General features: G+C 48.7%; 1 protein-coding gene across 3 annotated transcripts in view; it reads left to right on the top strand.

The window, feature by feature from the left end:
- Window positions 1-226: 226 nt before the first annotated feature.
- WASHC1 (WASH complex subunit 1) overlaps window positions 227-19431 on the top strand; it is a 62752-nt gene continuing 43547 nt past the window's right edge. Inside the window, exon 1 of one of the 3 annotated variants that reach the window (XM_090043379.1) lies at window positions 227-324. The gene's annotated coding sequence lies outside the window, so the exon portion shown is untranslated. The other 2 variants (XM_090043380.1, XM_090043381.1) reach the window with 2 other exon arrangements.

The raw sequence follows: 19431 nt of genomic DNA, 5'->3' as shown, positions 1-19431 counted from the left end.
CGCAGCAGCCCAGGGCACGGGGCCCCAGCCTGCCCTATGCTCCCACTACCAAGCTGCCCCCTCCCCTCCCCTGCCCTGGCAGAAGACGCCCGGAGCCGCCACGCCGGCGCGTTCCATGTCGCGCCTGCGCACTACAGGGCGCTGCCTACCAGGATGGGAAGCGTTCCAGAACGAAGAGGGACCTACGCGCAAACGGAAGTGATGCCAAGTAGGGGCGGAAGTGATGCTTCATTGGGGCGGAAGTGAATGAATGCCGGAGGGGGCTGCTTACCCGCCGGGTTCTGGGGCGAGCAGCGGGGAGGGGGCGTTTCTCGCTCGTGGCAGGTGAGGTGCCGCGGGAGGAGGGGCGGTGCCGTGTTCCCTGGGGCGGCTGGGCCCCCCTGCTCTCTCTGCCCTGTGGGGGGCGTCCCGGCCCGGCCGCCGCTGCAAGGCCTCGTGGCAGGACGAGTAGGTGTGCACACGCGCATGTCTGTGGGTACGCATGGGTGCGAGAACATGCACATGTGTGCGGGCATGTGTGCACACGCATGGGTGCTTGGTGTCGCGCATGCCCTGGCTCCTTGTTCACACAGTCATCCTCTGCCCGTGCAGGTTCATGAAGGGTCAGCTCTCAGGCTGTGGTAGTGACCCTTGTGCTACGAGACCCGTGCCCTGCTCCCGCCTGGGCAGGTCGCACTGTTGCTCTGTGTCCTGGTCTCTCCCTCTGCAGGTGGGAGGGGTTGAGGTTTTCAGTGCCTGTGTCCCCTGCTGTAATGGAAAAGTGAGGGGGTGATGTGGCAGCAGTATTGGGACACTGCAGTGAAGGGAGGATGCCTTCCAAGCTAGCAGGTCCAGGCTCTCTTCAAGGACAGGTGGATAATAATGCTGCCTTAGTGCCTGCCTCCAGGCTGGAAGGCTTTTCTTTAAGAGCTAGAGTCTCATTCCAGGAAGGGGAGACATAGAGGCTGAGAATGCGAATCTGGCGAAGTCCCTCGGACTGACCTGGTGCCTGGCACCGCTGCATTCAGCCGGCTTTTGGCCTTCTCCCCAGAGCCATAGGCACCATCATCTGCACAGTGATCACATTTCCTTGGGGATAGGGAACATTTTGAAGAGACTTTCCAGCATAAAAGGTGCCACAGAACTAAAACATTACCTCCCAGTTGGATCTGAGGCAAGCAAAGAGCTATGGATGGGGCACTAGGAGTGTATTTAACAAACTGTTTTAAGCTCTGACACGTCTTACATAGAATCAAAATGCCTTCTACCTGTGATAGACTTGGCATATCTATGATTTCTTTGAGCCTTAGAGATGCCTGGTAAAATGAAATAGTGGTAAGATTCATTCAGTGTAACCTGTTTGGTTGGATGACTGATTTTGAACATGCTTTGTTACATCCCATTTTTCATTCCTTAGAAATGAATTGTGAAGTCCACTGTTTTAAACCCTATAGTGGGTGCAATGTGGTGTCACAGCTTTGAGTTGGAGTTTGTGTGTGTGGGGAGGGGGAACATTGAGGCTTTTGCAGAACCCCTGGAATGAGGAAAGCTGAAGGGTATTTGTATTGTGATTTGTGTATGCTTGTCATGGTAGAGAAGGAAATCAACCTGAAACACGTTGTCAGGAATGCAGTCTACCAAGGAAAAGCCCAGAAGGGTGGGAGGTAGAGAGGGACAGGGGAAGGGACTGCAGGCTGTGAGCTAGTTAAGTTGTCATTATCCAGAAAGTCAGATGCTAGTTTGCAGTAGCATTGTGCTATATAATCTACCAGAATAGTTATTCATCTGTATGTCAGGCAGTTGCTCCTAACCAATCAGCTAGTAGGAAGAAAGCTACTAGATTATGCAAAACTTAACTTTTATTCCTGCATTGCATCACAATAATTAATTCTTATTCAACACACATGCACACATACGTTACAATACAAATTTTGATGTTAAATGTACATTGTGCATAAGGAACTGTTTCAGACCATTGACTAAAATACACACTGGTCTTGCCACACAGTTAGCTGTGGGGGGGCAATTATATGTCAAATAAAAATGCATTGGTAATGTTTGCAAAATGAACACAAATGCTGTTGTGGTGAAATACATTTATTGTACTAAAATTCCCCAATGTTCAAAATGAAGAATGAGTCAGCCAACGGTGATAAAATTGCAGCGGTATCGAACCTGGCTGTGTATGCAGAGGGGCACTGCTGACCAACATAATGAATACTGTAAAAAAAAAAAAAAAAAAAGGCTGTCTTAGTAGTAAGCACAAACCATCACCTCCCTCCTCTCCACATGCACAAACCTTTCGTGATGAGATTTTATAAAGTGGCTCAAATGCTGAGCACTTTTACAATGCTTGAGCCTTTCCTGGCAGAATAGTTGGTATATTCAGTGCTGTTATCGCTCCTACAGTACTGCAGTTGTTCTTCAAATACTAAAACTTGTGTACTTTAAGGAAGAGTAAGCTGGTTCTCCCAGCCCATTTGTCTTTTGCTGTACCAGCCAAGGTTCCCATTGGCATGTGCTGTCATTGTGCTTCACATGCTGTAAACGTTCCTCGGCTACAGACTGGAGTGAGACCACAAGCCCCTAGGCAGACAAAGTTCTTTGGGTAAATCCAATATCTTTTATTAGACTAACTCAAACAGTTGGCAGAATTCTTCTTAGCAAGCTTTTAGGCACAAAAGCCCTTTGTCAAGCTGAGGAAGCATCTGCCCCTTTCACTTGGACTGCCTGGCAGCCATTGTTGGTAAAGACTTGGAGTCTTGGTGAAAGTGGCTTGAAAAAGGGAAACTGAGAGGGTCTGTATCTGTTTCAACTCCCTGAAACATTTGGTTTTCCAAGAGTGCAGGGATTGCTCTGGAACAGACTAGAAATCATTTACATGGCCTTCTGCAAGGTCTAGAAGCAAACTAACTTTGGTGTCTCCCTCGAGAGACTTTGTGCATTGTAGTGTCCCTTTGTGTGGATTTTGTTCTGCTGTTACTACCCTCTCATGCTCTGCTTCAGCTGTTGTGATTTGGAAAGGATGACCAGTCTTTCAGTCTGCTTGATATGTGCTTAATTATGTGTGGTCATTTCCTTCAACTTGTTTGGGAAGCAGAAAGAGCTAACCTGCTTGCTCTTTGGGACTCCTTGTAAAGAAAGAAATACCCAACTCTCTCCCTGCCAGTCTGTCAGTGCTTCCAGCATCAAAGGTGATGCTTCTGAACTCAGACATAGACAAGGGGGAAAAGCAGGGGATATATACTTTTAAAGATCTTTTCCTTGCTCCCTGAAGCAATTCATGGTAACAATAACACCTGAATGGCCTGTGTTCTTTGATTCTGTGTTAAGAGGACTCAAGGGCTAGAAATGAGACAAGCCAGTGAATAGAGACTTTGCCACCAGATCCATCTGAACCCCATTCTCTTGGCAAGACCTCATAGATTTCATAGATTTTTAGAGTTGGAAGGCCTTCAGTAGATCATTGAGTCCAACCCGTTGCCCTTGGCAGGAAAGTGTGCTGGGGTCAGATGACCCCAGCTAGGTGCTGGCTTAGTCTCCTCTTAAAGACCTTCAACGTAGGGGAGAACACCACCTCCCTTGGGAGCCCATTCCAGATTTTGGCAACCATCACCATAAAGAAATTTTTCCTAATGTCTAATCTAAAGCTGCTCTCCATCAGTTTATAGCCATTGTTCCTAGTAACCCCAAGGGGTACCCTTGTAACTAGAGTATCCCCTATTCCTTGCTGCCCCCCAATGAATTTGTAGATGGTCACAAGCTCCCCTCTCAGCCTTCTTTTGCAGAGGCTGAAGAGATTCAGGTCCCTCGATCTCTCCTCATAGGATCTTACCTGCAAGCCCTAACCGTACAAGTAGCCCTCCTCTTGTGGCTGATCCTGGTCCCCTGGTGGCTGATCTTGTTGACTGGTGGGGCGGGGGGCGGTTCCCCCACAGCCGATCACACTCACTGTAAAAGCAGCTGTGCCGCTTCTGGAAGTCCCATGGCCACTTCTGGAAGTGGCACAGCTGCTTTTGCTGGCAGTCTCGCTCCCAGCTGGCACTCGCAGGGAGGGCACTGGTGCCTGCCCCTGTGCCCGCCAGCTAAATGGGGAGGACAGCCTGGCAGGGGTGCACCAGCACTCTCAGGGGGTGCATGTGCACCCCTGTGCACCCCCTACGCAGCATCCCTGATCCTTGATAATTTTTTCAAAGGTTTTCCCATGGATAGAGGTGAGGCTAACCAGCCTATAGTTACCTGGATCATCTTTTCCCTCCTTGAAAATGGGGACCACATTGGCCCTTTTCCAGTTCTCTGGGACCTGACCTGAGTGTCATGAGTGCTCAGACAACCTCCTCAGTGGTTCTGCTATGACACTGGCCAAGTCCTTGAGCACCCTTGGATGAAGATCATCCAGGCCTGCTGACTTAAACACGTCCAGCCCCTCCAAATGCCGCTGAGATAACTTCTCTTCAGATCTCTCTCATTTGGCTCTGAGAGTCTTGCCTGGGCAGTGCTTCTACACTGTGCTTGAGGTGCCTTCCCTGACACACTGCCTTGTTGTCTTGAGGATAAAATTCACCATCTGATTATTTTCCTGTGCTAGCGATTCCCCTGTCCCCATACTGAAGACTACACTAGATGATAATGCTCTGTGGAGCTTAGCTTGTATTCTTTGGGCCAACTCATCCTTACTCTGCTTTCTTGCCCCTCTCTCTTGCTGCAGCATTTCCTTTCCAACGACACTTGCACAGCAGACCTCTCTGTGGGGCTGATCACAGGTTCCTTTATGTCATTGACATTTCTTCAGGCTTTTTTCCCCTGATGTATCCTTGATGTATCTGATAATGATCTATCTTGCTTCTTTTTTCTCTTCTTCTTGTGGCCTGACAGTTCCCAGAGGAATATAGATCCCATTTCAAACCCCATTGCTTGCACTGACTTGTTTTTGGTTTTATTCCCATTGACTCCTTTGGCTCCTCTGTATTATTTCACACTTGTCGACCAATCCTCCTGGTCACACTGACTATGTTCTGCTCTGCTGCCCCTCCAAAGCCTTTGGCAGGAGTACAGATGTGATCTGCTCTCTGCCTTACTCCTTCCAGGCGTAACCAATTTGAGCTTTTGTATGTGCAAAGAAAATAATTGAGGCTTGTTTTTCAGCATTGTGGGTTCTGTTTACTTGTATAGTTCCCCGGTCAGCCATCAAACACAGCTCTTCTGCACTTGCCATAGTCCTGTCATTATTTCAGAGTCATTTTTAAAGATGTGGAGAGGGAAGGAGGAAGGCAGTTGTATACAGCTTATGACCCACAGTCATCCAGCCTGCGGGGCTTCCCATGGGTCTGGAAATTTGGCAGTGGGGGAGTGATGGCAGCATTAACTGCTGTGGCAAAGCCTAGAGCTGTGGTATTTAATGCTGACGCCACTCCTCCACCACCAAATTTCCAGACCCCTGAGGAGCCCTGCAAGCCAGATGACATGGCTTTGCACACTGGATCACACTAGTGCATGGGGTCACTCTGCAGCTGGATCTGGTGCAGATAGAAGGTGAGGTATAGGAGCACCTCAGAGAGACTTTGTGGTTGGAGAAAAATACTAGTCCCTAGGCTGCTAGACCTGCTCTCGTCTTTAAAGTGGATATTCCACAACAGCTCTCCTATATGACATAGCTACAGAAACAAGTGTCCAGTTTTCTCCCAGTGCTTTGGGGCTGGGAATTTGTGTGAAGTGATGCTGATGATGCAGTTGTTCCGGTGCTTTATTCACTTGAAATCTCTTGTATCTTCCTCTTAATGAAGGTGAGAGACTAAATCTTAGACCTTGTTAATATTGATCAAATTGGGCCAATTCCTTTCCCCCCTCTCCCCCAGGTTTGAATTTCAGTCAACATTTTGAAGCCTTAATTAAATTCCTCTCTACTTCCTTTTTTTTTCCTCTTCTCCAACTGAGTCCAGTTTATATGAACAGGGGATTTGTTCTACCAATAAACCCTGTGCTTCCAGCCCCATCAAGCCTGCATGGCAGCTCAAGGTTATGCATGCTCTGGTTGTGGTAACATATTTACAGATACTCTACTCCTCTACAGACATATCTCAGGCATGCATATTTCCTATAGGCTGATCTCTATTTCCCTGGATTTGGAAGGATTTAGAAGGTGACACAGTCTTCAGGAAAAAAAACAACCAGGGAATGTTTCCCATTCTTGAGCTCCTAGAAACATGGCTTGAAGTAGGTCTCGCCACTCTTCCCTGTTCCAGGGCTCCTGCACTTCCAGGATTTTTCCAGCTCATTGCTCATATGCAAGGCTGGGGTGGGGGGGAGAACCTCTCCAAACACTTACTATCAAGAGGCAAATATAAATTGTGAATGGAGGGGAGAGCACTACTAGTGAGGTTCAGAGACTGCAGTGCTAGCCCTTCAGCAGCTGCTTAGAGCTTTCCCAAGGGGCAAAAGTGTGAATTGACGTTCTTGTCAGGTTCATTGGTGCTCATAAGGTTCTCAGAAAAGCAGCTGCTAAACTGTCTAGCATGTACCTAAGTGCACTCTGCTTGGCAAAATTATGAGCTGGGATAAACTGACAGGAGCCGTCTGCAGACTTGGGAGGAGCATGCTGTGTTGTAGGGACCCTCGCACCAGGTTTGGACCACTGTCTAAGCACCCATAGCTATTTGAGCACAACCTTAAGCTGCGTGGACTTGATCATGAAAGCTTGAGCTCCATGTAGAGAGCTGCCACTTGCAAGTAGGTGAGAATTCCTGAACCCTGATCTCACAACATGGGTGCTCCTTCATCATCTTCAAGTGGGGTCCTGTCTGGCAGGACAATTTCTGTTGTGTATGCAGCTCTAAAAGTAGCTTAGACTGCCAGCCTTGGTGTCTTCTCTCTTTCTGTCATTCAGAGTTTAAACATCTGCTTGGCTGAGTTAATATTCATCCTTTCAGATGAAAAAAAATGCTGCTTTTACTTCCTGAATCCCGGAGTTGAGTGGCAGGAAAACTGCAAGCAGATAATCCTTTGGGAACTTCTCTGCAGTCTCTGGTAATGCTGGGTAACTGCAGTCCCTGCACGCTCTGCCTGAATTGTAGGTAAAGAACAGTGTCTGGGGAAAAAATAGTGCTGAGATAAGCCTGAAAGAGCAAGGCAGGTGCTTTCAGCAGATTAAAGATAGTGAACAGGAGAAGAGGAGGACTGCGTGTCTGAGAGGAGCTGTTCGGATGGAATGACTCTGTATCCTGTGGCCATGGTAGATGAGTTTGAAGAGAATCGTTTTTATCACCTGAAAGCACTTTCTGTTGTTAATCGCCTCCTCTCTGACCCTTTCACAAGAAAATTTCTGCCAAGAAACAGTCCATCCTGCAGGCTCTCTTTTTTTTTAGGTTATTGATTTCCAGGGTGACAAAGCTGGGTTAAAGGAATAACAGTTCCTCCCACACAAGCCACCCTGTTGGGGTGTTCCTGCTGGCTAGCTTTGGCAGTGCTGAATATGTTTCCTCTTCTAGCACTTAGTTTTCTTTCTGTGTCAGGGTTTCCCAGCTGTTGCTGTATCTTCTCTCAGAAGCACAAGCCTGCCTTTTGCTGCTGAGTGTACAAAGCTGGACGAATTGGCCTAATGCAGGGGTGTCAAACTCACCAGGCTAGATCCACAGGTCTCCACACGAGCTGAATCTGGACCATGGGGAGCCTTGCAAACTGGATTTAGACCTGGCAATGGGGTGAGCGGCAACGGCACAGGGATTTAATGCAGTTGATGCTTGCCCCCCTGCCCCTGCCACTGATACGTGACCCCAGAGGAGCTCTGGAGCTAGAAATTTAGTGGTAGGTGACAGTCTCTACAGGCTGGATCCCACCTGGGGGCCATATCTTTGATACTCCAGGTTTAATGGGTCTAATGTGACCAGACTGGATAGAAAACTCTCTTAAATACTTTCTTTGGAGCCTTAGCAACACAAGGGTGGGGAAAACAGGTACTGTACCATATTCAGCTATTTTTGTAGGGACCAAGTAGTATGGGATACTGGTTGTATCTGGGTGGGAGGGGAATGGGACAGGAAATGAAGGGGGTAGGAGCTTACAAAAGGCCTGCATGAGACTGGAGCTGATTGTTGTACCAAAAAGTCAGTTCCCATTGGGTTGGAAAAAGTCATTGGCCATTTTGTTCTGGGGAGGTGCTGCCGTGTCCAAAATACCATATTTACCTGAAACCAAGACTGCCCTGAATTTAAGACAGCCCTGCAATAATTAGATTCTATACATGGAAAATATATACATGTGTTATAATTTTCCATGTATAGAATCTAATTATTGGAGGACTGTCTTAAATGCCCCCCACCACTGTAGGCAATGAGAGGCAGTAATGGGGCAGGTGATGCATGGGCAGTGTGGGGGTGCAGGTGGAGGATGCAGCAAAGGACAGGTTGTAGGAGGAGCAATGGAAGGCGAGTAGTAGTAGGGAAGGTGGTGTGGACGTGGAGGGGGTGGGCAGCTTGTCCCTGCCACTTATCACCCCTCCATACTTAGTCCTCCTGTGATTGCCCCCTATAGTCTTGAGCCCTACCCCCCCTTTTCCTTCATTTCCCCCTGTCTCCCCACCATGCCACTTCTGCATCCCCCTTCCCCATGCTCCTTCCCACCACTTACCCTTGCTCCACACCCTGCTTCAGCCTGGGCATGGAGCATGACCCCAGCCTGTTCCTGTAGCAGAGGTACTGCCTCCATGCCACTGTGGCAGGGCTGGGCTTGAGCTGTGCTCTGTGCTCCAGGCTACAGTAGGGATGGGACCTGCCAGCTCCAGAGCAAGGGTAAGATGTTATGAAGGGGAGAAGTGGACAGAGGCTTTGGTGTGGGGGGAGATGGGGGGAAAGGGAGCAGCCCAAGGCTTTGTAGTGGTGGGGAAGGGGAGGCCCTGAGGCTGCAGGGGTGCAGAGATGGTACAGTGGGGGAAGTTCAGGGGCCTGAGGTTGTGAGGAGGAGAAGCAGGGGGTACAGAGGTGGTGGGGGGCAGGCTGCGGGATGGGGGTTGGTGACACCACCCTGTAATTGATTCCAAGTTGGAAAAAACATTTTTCCGCCCTGTTAAATGAGGGAGGAAAAACCTTTTCTTGGAATCAAGTAAGTACAGTATATATTAGTGCCTATATGTGATGATATTAAAATCGAGGAGTATTCTTCTTTGCTGAATCCAAGGTGGTCTTATTGGTCTGTTCTTGAGCATTCCAGCTCTCCAGCTGAGATAGTTCAACATGGCTGATGGCTCCCAGGAAGCCTCAGATATGGCAGAGCCTTTAGACATATCCTAGGCCTGTCTGGAAATGGGCGCAGATGAGATGCCTCATACTGGACAATCTGGTGAAAGGGTGGAGGCAAAGGCCAACCCTGGACTCTGAGAAAACTGCTAATGCAGGAGGTGGGTAGGTCTTCCTCCTCCTTGCCACTTCCAGTGACTTTACCTTAAGACTGAGATGAAGGCATGTTATGCGGTAACATTTTTCAGGGACTCCTGAAGGGTGTGGGGTTAGGATGGTGCCTAAGTCACTCTAGATGTCACTCTAGATGTCAGCTAGATGGAATGGGATCTGGGATGGAAGTCCCTCACCTGCTATAGTGGAAGGCGTAGCATCAAAGTCTGTCTTCACTGACAGAGCAGTTATGACTAAAGCACATTTCTGAAATTCATTTAGCCTCTGCCACAGAGTTTTATTTACTTAAGAATTTAATGTAATGGCATTTCACATAACTGCCCCTTGGTATTTATCTCTGTTGCTGTGCAGCTATTTATTTGAAAGTAAATCTTCGGGAGAGTTAATCTCATTGGATTTTTGTGATCCATATTACATCCCATCTCCAGAGAGAGCTGCCATGTGTGAGCAGAAAGGTAGGACATCAGGAACTCAAGAGTCTGCATCCTCCTCAGCCCTAATCATGAGGGGGGATGGGACAGCAAAGCCAATACAATGTAAAGACATTTCATAGGTTGGGTTGGTCCAGGGTGGTGCAGAGGTGAAAGTTTGACTCCATTAGTAGATATATTTGCCAAGTTCATAGGCATGTTAGCCCATTCTGAGACCTGTTTCTTGACCCAAAGAGACAACATTCCTGGCTGTATGCCAAATCTTCCAGTTCATGCCTATTTATTCTTTGATAATTATTTTAAAACACTTATTAAACATAATACTTTATTAATACTTCAATAATGGGTCAGTTGCTATAGCCCAGTGGCTAGCATGCTGGCTTTCCAGTCTTAAGCTCCTGGATCCAAGACCCCTGACTTAGGGTGCTCTTATTTGTGTACCTGCCTTCCTTATTTGTGCTGTCTTCTGTTTGTGCAATAGCTTGGTGATTAAAGTCTTCATCCAGGAAGTGAAAGACCAGGGTTGTAGGCCAGCCTCAGCCACAGGGGCTTGAACCCTTATTCCAAGATTTCACTGCCTTCATTGGCTTGCTTTTTTAGGAAAACTTTCTGACTATGAGAATAGTCAGGTGTTGGAAAAGGCAACCTAGAGAAGGTGTGGTATCTCCATCCTTGGAAACTTTCAAAAGTAGGTTAGACAGACACTTGGCATGGATGGCTGAGTCAGGGATGATCCTGCCTTGAGCAGGGGGCTGAAGTACATGGCCTTATGAGGACCTTTTCGGCCCTAATTTTCTATGATCTTAATGTTGCTGTGTTGAATGGGGGTCATAGAGTCATGTGACCCTTTTGGTCAGTAGCTAAGCTGCAGCAGTAAAAGCATTGATTTTGGGGCCCTGGGTTGCAAAAGGATGTGATCAGATCTTGGCATCCCAATAGAAGTGCTGACTCCCTCCTGCAGTAGGGCTCTCGTGGCCTAGCAGCCAAGGGGTCTCCTTCAAAGCCCCTAAGTGTTCCACAAGGATCCGGCACAGGCAAGTGTGTTTTCGGAAAGAAGTGGGACAAGGCTGACCTGCCACTGGTAACCTGGTTGTTCCACTTTGCATGGATCATTGCTAGGGCCGGGAAGGGGAGGAAGGGGGCAGTTCTTCATAGCTTCATAGTTTCTAGGGTTGGAAGGGACCTGAGCAGATCATCGAGTCCGACCCCCTGCCATGGCAGGAAAGAGTACTGGGGTCAAACAACCCCAGCAAGGTGTACATCTATTCTCCTGTTAAAGACCCCCAGGGTAGGAGCCAGCACCACTTCTCTTGGTGATAATAATTCTTATAAGGAGCACATCCTCTTCCCTTACCCCTTTCCCAAATCTAGTCCTTCATGTTGGTAATGACAGGAGGCACTTTGGCTTTTGCTCTAAAGCCAACCTAGCTGAATCCAATTGGCATGATACCTATTTCTTACTATCCACCCCCATATCACCACTTCAGTATCAGAAATTAATAAGTTTAGCAAACTGAAACACCACTGACTTTGGAAGGCAGCTTATACGATAGTGTGCTGCTCCCAAATGTGCATGGGCATGTATATTCTCCTGAGTTTCTCTTTTTCTAGCATCACATTCCTGGTTGTTAAGGTCTTGTTTTTGCTCAGCTTTACTCAGACTGTGACCATTTTTATCTAAACCCTCTGACTCAGTTGGCTTGAACTGGAAGCAGTCTTCAGCATGTAGATAGATTCATTTAAGAGGGACTTGGCATTTTAAAGTCCTGCCAGTTTATAATGTTTTACCTGCTTTACCCAGATGCAGTGCCTGCTGGTAAAGGGTTGTAAAAATAATGGGATTTGTGTGTAGAAGAGTGGAAGCCATTGTGCATGTGTCCTGGAGGAGGAAGCATGTCCATGCAGTGTTTTCTACCATAAAACCTGTTGTACAGCAGCAGTAACATTCAGTGGTGATCTAGAGTACCGTGGAGTTCAAGGTTTTCTGCTTCTCATCTGACATTGCAAGTATTGTTTAAGTGGGTGTAATTGTGGAAGCAGCAGAACCCCATTCCCTGGGGAGTGTTGAGCAAGGACTAGGGGAGCAGTCTGTCGCTTAGATATGAATTAGGTAGGGCTTTCTGCTAAACCAGTCCCTCCCTCCCATTTGTACTGCTTTAATAGCCTTAAACAGTGGTGCTCAACCTTTTGACCCTGCAGGCCAGGTGAGGGGCGGGCCTATCTGAAGACTGGATTAGGTCCTGGGACCTGGCATGGCCTGTTCCCTGCCCTGCATGCTGGAACTGGGCCCTGGGGGCCTGGTGCCATCCCCTCCCATCCTCCATGGGCCAGAATTGGGTCTCTGGAGCCCAGAACCACCCCCTTTTGACCCCAGAAACAAGGTTTGGGTCCAGGGTAGCTGGCACCATCCCCTTCTGGTCCCCCACACAGGGACTGGGCCCTAGATCCCAATGCTGCCCCCACCTGGCTCTGCATGTAGGGATCATGCATCAGAACCAGCACACAGGGCCCAGGACTTCCCCCGGGTCCAGAGATTTGGCAGCAGGTTAGCAGTGGCACCACTCTCCCACCACCAGATTTCCAGACCCATAGGAAGCCTTGGCCAGGGATGACACAGCACCATGGGCCAGAGGATGACCATGCCTGACCTGAAACAACCAAGCAACCTGCCCCATAAAAGCTGGCCACAACCTTCCCACCCTTCTGAACCACACGCATGGTTTTGGCAAGGGAGAATTCATTATGTGGGTTGCACACAAAGTCCATGAGTCCTGCTGCATAAGGTAAGCTTTTCAGTAGCCCACCTCTCCTGAGGCCTTGGGCTGTAGCATGCTGTGTGTGTGGAGGGGGACAGGTGGAAGTCGGGGGCTGACTCCCTTTTTACAAAGAGAAGGGCTACTCTGCTGCTTGGATTTTACCAATATGCGGTGGCTATTTGGCTGTGTGCTCCCGCAGAAAGGGTGACTTGCTTTTTTGACAGGATGCAGGAAGACAACTGTGCTCATTGCTGCCAAGGTCTAGCACTGTTGAAGTTGCTTACTTTATAAGCACAGGGCTGGGGATCGTAGCATTGCTATTGGGATGTGCGGGGAGGAGCCCTGACGCTGTAGCAAGGGGCGATGTAGCTTTTTGTAGCTCTGCCACAGTATAGGTTGCTCTGTGAGTTGGAGAGGTAGCAGTATCCTCTAAAGCTTTCCAGCTGTCTGCTTTCTTTGCCCACCTGTGTGGCCAGGGAGTTTGGGCTGCCAAGTTTAATTAGCTCATTGAGAGTGGGTAAGGCAGGTACAGCTGGAGTTGCAGTTCCTGACAGCACACTTCTCCAGTGCTGCTCTTTGGACAAGGAGCCAGGGAACAAAATCCTTCTTTGCACGGGCTATGTCTCCTCTCAGTGCATGGCTTGCCATAGTCTTCCGAAGGTAGAAGAAGCCCCTGCTTGGACTCTGGTCTCTGAAGTTGGCAAGTGGGGGTCTTGAGACCTAAATCAGAGACCTGTATCTCTTAGGTAGTGGGCTCCAGAGCTAAAATTCAAGAGGTCTGTGGGAATGTGAGACTCATGGCAGAGTGCAGGCTGCTGCAGGGCCTAATTACAGCCTTATTAATGCTTTTTTTCCATCATTTCCTTCCACGCTTCAGATGGTGATTAGACCTATTTATAGGGGCAGAGATCCTTAATATTCAGCATGGTGCACTTCTTGCCAATCAAATCAGTACCATCTGCATCTTTGATTGCTGCTTAATAACACTGTAGAACATGGTTAATTAAAAAATATAAATAGACTTTTCATCTTCTAACTTATCAAAATGCTGCTTCTTTTCTCCAATCAAAATAAAACGTTACACAAACTGAGAGAAGGTTGGTTTAGCACAAAAAACATGACAGACCTCTCCTCTTGCTTCTGGGGATCAGCATAAAAACATCCAGCGCTCCCACTTGGTTTAATTGTCTGCCTTCTGCTCAGCTGGAGGACCAAATTTCAGCCCATCTGACAAATGCCAACACACAGAAGGAATGGTAATCTGCTGCACAATAAAAATGGGGTTCAGTTCTCTTCTGTTTTAGGTTATAGTGTGTGAATTACCAGAGTATTCGTGTCTTTTAGACGTACATTTAGCATTGTGATTGCACATCTGTCAGGTTTGGTCTCATCCACTTACACAGTTGGAAGAGCGTGTACAGCAGTGTCTTGTTTTGATGGGGATTTAGGTTTGCTTAGTCGTTAGTGTTTGGAGAAAGGGAGATCAAGGAAATGCACTTTGCATGTTGAGAAGTGTGGGGGGAGACTTGTGATAGTCCTTAGTTCCTGGAAGAGTTCATGATGTAATCTTGGACCAGTTTCCTGGGAAAGCCTTCTCTGGCATGGGCAAGCTTTCACCTTATAGAGTCATAGACACTAGGGCTGGAAGGGACCTCAGAAGACCATTGAGTCCAGTCCCCTCATCAAATCCAATTTCCATCCTGCTGAAGAAGAAGAATTGTTGACGGTGGTCTTCCTCCTGAGGCTGCTGGCAGTCTTCAGATGGCCTGGGCCCAAACCATGTGGCTGTTAGAAGATAAGGACCAAATCCTTGAAGTTGATTCAGAATTCCATGGGAAGCCAGTGAAGAGCTTGGTGGAAAGATCTGATGTATTTCCAGTAGCCTTTGTTGCTCAGGCAACACACTGCAGAGATCTGTACCATTCGGACTTTTAAGTTATAATGGCTTTGTGCCAGTATATTGCATTGTGGTAATCCAAATGAGAAATGAAGATGTTAATAACTGACTGTGGGTTATTGCATTTCAGAATAGGAGAGAGTTTCCCAGTTAACTGAAGGTGGTAGGTAGCAGCATCCATAAACAAGGTTCCTTGAAGGCTTGGCATCCTTGAGGTACCCAAGGGTACTCCTAAGCCATGGCTTATATTGACTAATTTTAGATGTGTACCTCCATTTAAAAGAGACTACTCTGTGACAGTGAATTCTAGATGCTTTTCTGCGCTCACTGGTATCACCTTTGTCTTGCTCAGTTTTCATTTCAACCAGCCAGTCTCCATCTGTGTACCAAACTTGTGCAAACACTGGGGTATTTTGGCAGTAGTGATGTGGTGAGTTAGCCGTCTATTACTGGCACATGAGTTTGTGTTACCAGTTCACCTAATGCTTGCAGGCAATATTGAAAAGGACCTGGGATTGAATAGATTGTTGTTGGGACAACAGAGGTGAAAGGCCTATTGATGGAGATGCATTCTTTCTTGGGTGCATCTATCTAGTAAGGATTCAAACCATTTTTAGTGCATTCCCTTGGATCCGTGCCACTTTGCTTGGATGTAACAGCAGTATACCAGCAAACTAATTTCAGAAGCAATTTCCACTGTTTTAAAGCATACACTCCAACTTCCAAATGTTTAAACCCCCATGAATGTTGTCCCTTGGGGTGTGTTAAGCAAGCATCCAGTATAACCTGTGTATTTTATTTTCCCTAATTTTCACAGCTAAGTATGCATTCCATAAATGCATGTAGCAAACATTGAAGCCTCTGCCTGTGGTGAGAAGAGTCAAATTACTTTCCCATTATTTGCTATCCTATATGTTCTTTTTAAAACAGAGGATCAACTCATTTACTTGTAGTAGTATTAAAATCGCATCTTTTAACGGATAATTATCTAGATAATTGGTCCTCCACTCGGGGATGTGTTTGAAAGGATTTAGGAGTGTTGTTCCTTTCACCTAGAAAATAACAGACTCCATCTGCTCTGTAACAAGCTCTCATGGGCGTAACCTTGAGGAAAAACGTTTTTGGGGTGTGCTTGTCCCACTGAGCTCAAGGAATTGGTGGGTGGTAAACTGCTTAGCAAGGACAGCAGCTTCTGTTGCTAAGCCTATGGCTATGTTGTGAAGCTGGAAAATGGCTGGGTGTAGCCAGCTGGGATTTACAGATGCCCCTAATTGCTGGAAGTGGGCAGCAGGACCTACTGCTGGTTCCAAATGGCTATTATTCCTGGTTTGCTCAACGTTTCCTGTGCCAGCATATACCCGTAGGGCAGCCTTTCTCTCTCCCAATGAGGAAACTAATCCATTCTTCATGGTTACTGTTTTGACTCTTTCTGCCAACACAGAGGCTGCAACTGAGAAAGGAGACCAGCTCAAGTGCCAGCGGCATTGACCTGGTAGTTTGTGCCAGCTGTGCTGAAGGGCAAAGGCACAAAGGATTCTTGGCAAAATACTGATCTGAATATTTGCGAGTTTCACAGTTGGTAGGGTCGGAAGGGACCTGAGCAGATCATCAAGTCTGACCCCCTCCCGTGGCAGGAAAGAGTACTGGGGTCAAACGACCCCAGCAAGGTGTTCCTCCAGCCTCCTCTTAAAGACCCCCACGGTAGGAGCCAGCACTACTTCTCTTGGAAGTTGGTTCCAGATCCTAGCTGCCCTGACAGTGAAGTAGCACCTCCTGATGTCTAATCTGAATTTACCCTCTGCCAGCTTGTTATTTGTAGTCACGCCTGGCAGTGCTCAGTGAAGCAGGGAGTCCCCCAGTGTCTGCTGGTCCCCTCTGACTAGTTTGTAACAGGCCACTAGAGCCCCCCTCAGCCTTCTCTTGTGGAGGCTGAATGGGTTCAGGTCCCATAGCGTCTCCTCATAGGGCCTGCCCTGCTGCCCCCTGCTCATGCGAGTGGCCCTCCTCTGGACCCTCTCCATGTTGTCCACATCCCTCTTGAAGTGCGGTGCCCAGAACTGGATGCAGTACTCCAGCTGCGGCCTGACCAGTGTTGCATAGAGGGGGAGGATCACCTCCTTGGACCTGCTTGAGATGCATCTGTGGATGCATGACAAGGTACAGTTGGCCTTCCTGACTGCATCCCCACTCTGCAGGCCCATGTTCATCTTGGCATCAATGATGACTCCAAGATACTTTTCTGCCTCTGCACTGGCGAGAAGGGAGTTCCCCAGCCTGTAGGTATGCTGTTGGTTCTTCCTCCCCAGGTGCATCACCTTGCACTTGTCGGTGCTGAATCCCATCCTATTCTCATCTGCCCACCCCGTAACCTGTCTAGGTCCGATTGTAGCCTAGTCCTTCCTTCTAACGTGCCCACATCCCCCCACATCTCAGCGTCGTCAGCAGTGTCGTCCAAGTCACTGATGAAGATGTTGAACAGTACGGGTGCGAGGACCAAGCCCTGGGGGACCCCACTGCCCACATCCCTCCAGGTCGAAAATGACCTATCCACCACCACTCTCTGGATGCGGCCCTCCAGCCAGTTGGCGACCCATTTGACTGTGTAGGTGTCAACACCACAGTCCCCCAGTTTTTTAATGAGAATGGGGTGAGAGACAGTGTCAAAGGCCTTCCAAAAGTCCAGAAAGACTATGTCCACTGCTACCCCTACATCTAAAGATTTGGTGACCTGGTCATAGAAGGCCACCAGGTTGGTCTGACAGGACCTGCCTCTAATGAACCCATGTTGGTAATCTCCCCTGCTGCCCTCTCGTGGACATATCCCAGAATAATTCTCTCAAAAAGCTTACCCAGGATCGAGGTAAGACTAACTGGCCTATAGTTCCCCAGGTCTTCCTCCCTCCCTTTTTTGAAGATGGGAACCACGTTGGCCCTCTCCAGTCCTCTGGCACCACTCCAGAGCACCACGAGTGCTCGTAGAGCTGTGCCAGGGGTCCCACAATGATCTCAGTTAATTCCCTCAGCTCTCTGGTGTGGAAATTGTTCGGACCAGATGATTTAAGTACATCCAGTCCCTCCAGAAGTTTCCTGACTAGTTCCTCACTAACCCTTGGCCTAGGTGTGCCTCCCTGGGGGTTTGAGGGGGGCCCAGTGGGGGGGGCTGATCCGGTCCCTGCTCAGGAGAATGGAGACAAAGAAGTTATTAAATAAGTTAGCTTTGTCATCTGGTGTGATGACCAAATTTCCCAGCGTGTCTTGCATGGGCCCCACATTACCCAGTACCTTCTTTTTGCCCCCTATGTATTTAAAAAAGGACTTCTTGTTGTCCTTGATCCGGGAAGCTAGTCCCAGTCCCATCTCTGCCTTGGCCTTCCTGACCGCCCCCTGCAGCCCTGAGCAACTCCAGTATAGTCCTCCCTGGTGATGATACCTCCCTTTCATTGGGTGTGTGTCTCCCTTTTAGCTAGGAGACGTTCCCGGATGCTTTTGGTGAGCCATGGGGGCTTTTGTGCCCTCCTGCCCCCTTTGATCCGTGTTGGGATTACCTCCCTTTGGGCTTGGAGGATTGTCTCCTTAAGGAGTAACCACTCTTCTTGGATACCCGGCTCCCCTCCCCTCCCCTCCGGGACCTCAGTGCTTCCCCGACTATTCTCCTTAGCTCATTGAAGTCCCCCCTCCTGAAATCTTTGCCACCTTGCACTGGATGCTGAATTCCAGCAGGCGATGATCGCTGTCGCCCAGGTGGTCGAGCACCTGCAGTTCCCTCACCAGGTCTTCACCCGTGGCCAGCACCAGGTCCAACAAGGCATCTCCCTGGTGGGGCTGTGCACCTCCTGGGTTAGATGGAGGTCCTGCATTTGGGCAAGGAACGTATGTGAGCGGTCAGACCTGGCTGACTGCTCTTCCCAGCAGATGTCTGGAAAGTTCAGGTTACCCATGATGACCACGTCCTTTGACCTAACTACCTCTATGAGCTGACTTAAGAATTCCTGGTCTAGCTCTTCCCCTTGGTTGTGTGGTCTGTAGTAGACCCCCACCGTTAAGTCTCTTTACCCTTGACTGCCTTGTATTCGAACCCAGAGCACTTCCGTGTGCCCCCATCTGATTCTGTGCTACTTGATGAGGATGTGTATTCCTCCTTAATGTAGAGCGCCACACCCGTGTCCCTTCTGTACGGCTTATAGCCCTTGATATTCACTGCCCGGTCATGTGTTGGGTCCCACCATGTTCCAGTGAGCCTCACTATGTCGGGGTTGGTGTCAACTAGCAGGAGGGTAAGTTCCTCCTGCTTGTTTCCCATACTACGAGCATTTGTGTAGAGGCATTTGAGGCCTCCTGTGGATGTGTGCACTGGCTCCCTAATCTCAGCATTGCTCTGGCCCCTGTTGCTTACCTGTGTATATGTTCTGCTCGTCGGTCTAGGCTGGGCTGTACTTCCGGGTGTTGCTTGGTTTAGCGGTCCAAGGCTTCCTCTGCCCTCGTCTTCCCCTTCCTCCGATGAGCCTAGTTTAAAGTCCACCGGAGGAGATCCGCCAACCTAGAAGAGAACGCACGCTTACCTTTAGGGGAAAGGTGGAGCCCATCCCGTCTGAGCATGTCTCTCGTCATGATGTGTGGGTTGTTGTTGAGGAAGCCAAAGCCCACCTCAAGACACCATTCCTGAAGCCGCCAGTTGGTCTCTGCGATGCATGTCTCATGCCATCTTTCATGTCTGCTCATTGGTAGGACAGAAGAGAATACCACCTGTGCACCTACCTCCTTCAGCACGCCCCACAGAGTGTGGTAGTCCGCCATCAGGTGATCAGGGCTTTTCCTGGCCGCATCATTAGTACCCACATGGATTAGGACCATGGGATAGTAATCAGCGGGCTGGATCATGGCATGGATCATCCTCATCACATCCTGAATCTTTGCTCCGTGTAGGCAGTAGACCTTATGTGTCGAGGGGTCCTGGCAATAGATGGGGT

Source organism: Crocodylus siamensis, chromosome 4 (genome assembly GCF_052110815.1).
Source record: "Crocodylus siamensis isolate JL-2025a chromosome 4, ASM5211081v1, whole genome shotgun sequence".
Taxonomy (NCBI): Eukaryota; Metazoa; Chordata; order Crocodylia; family Crocodylidae; genus Crocodylus; species Crocodylus siamensis.
Note: the sequence above shows the minus strand (reverse complement) of the source record. Positions and strands in the feature narration are given on the sequence as shown.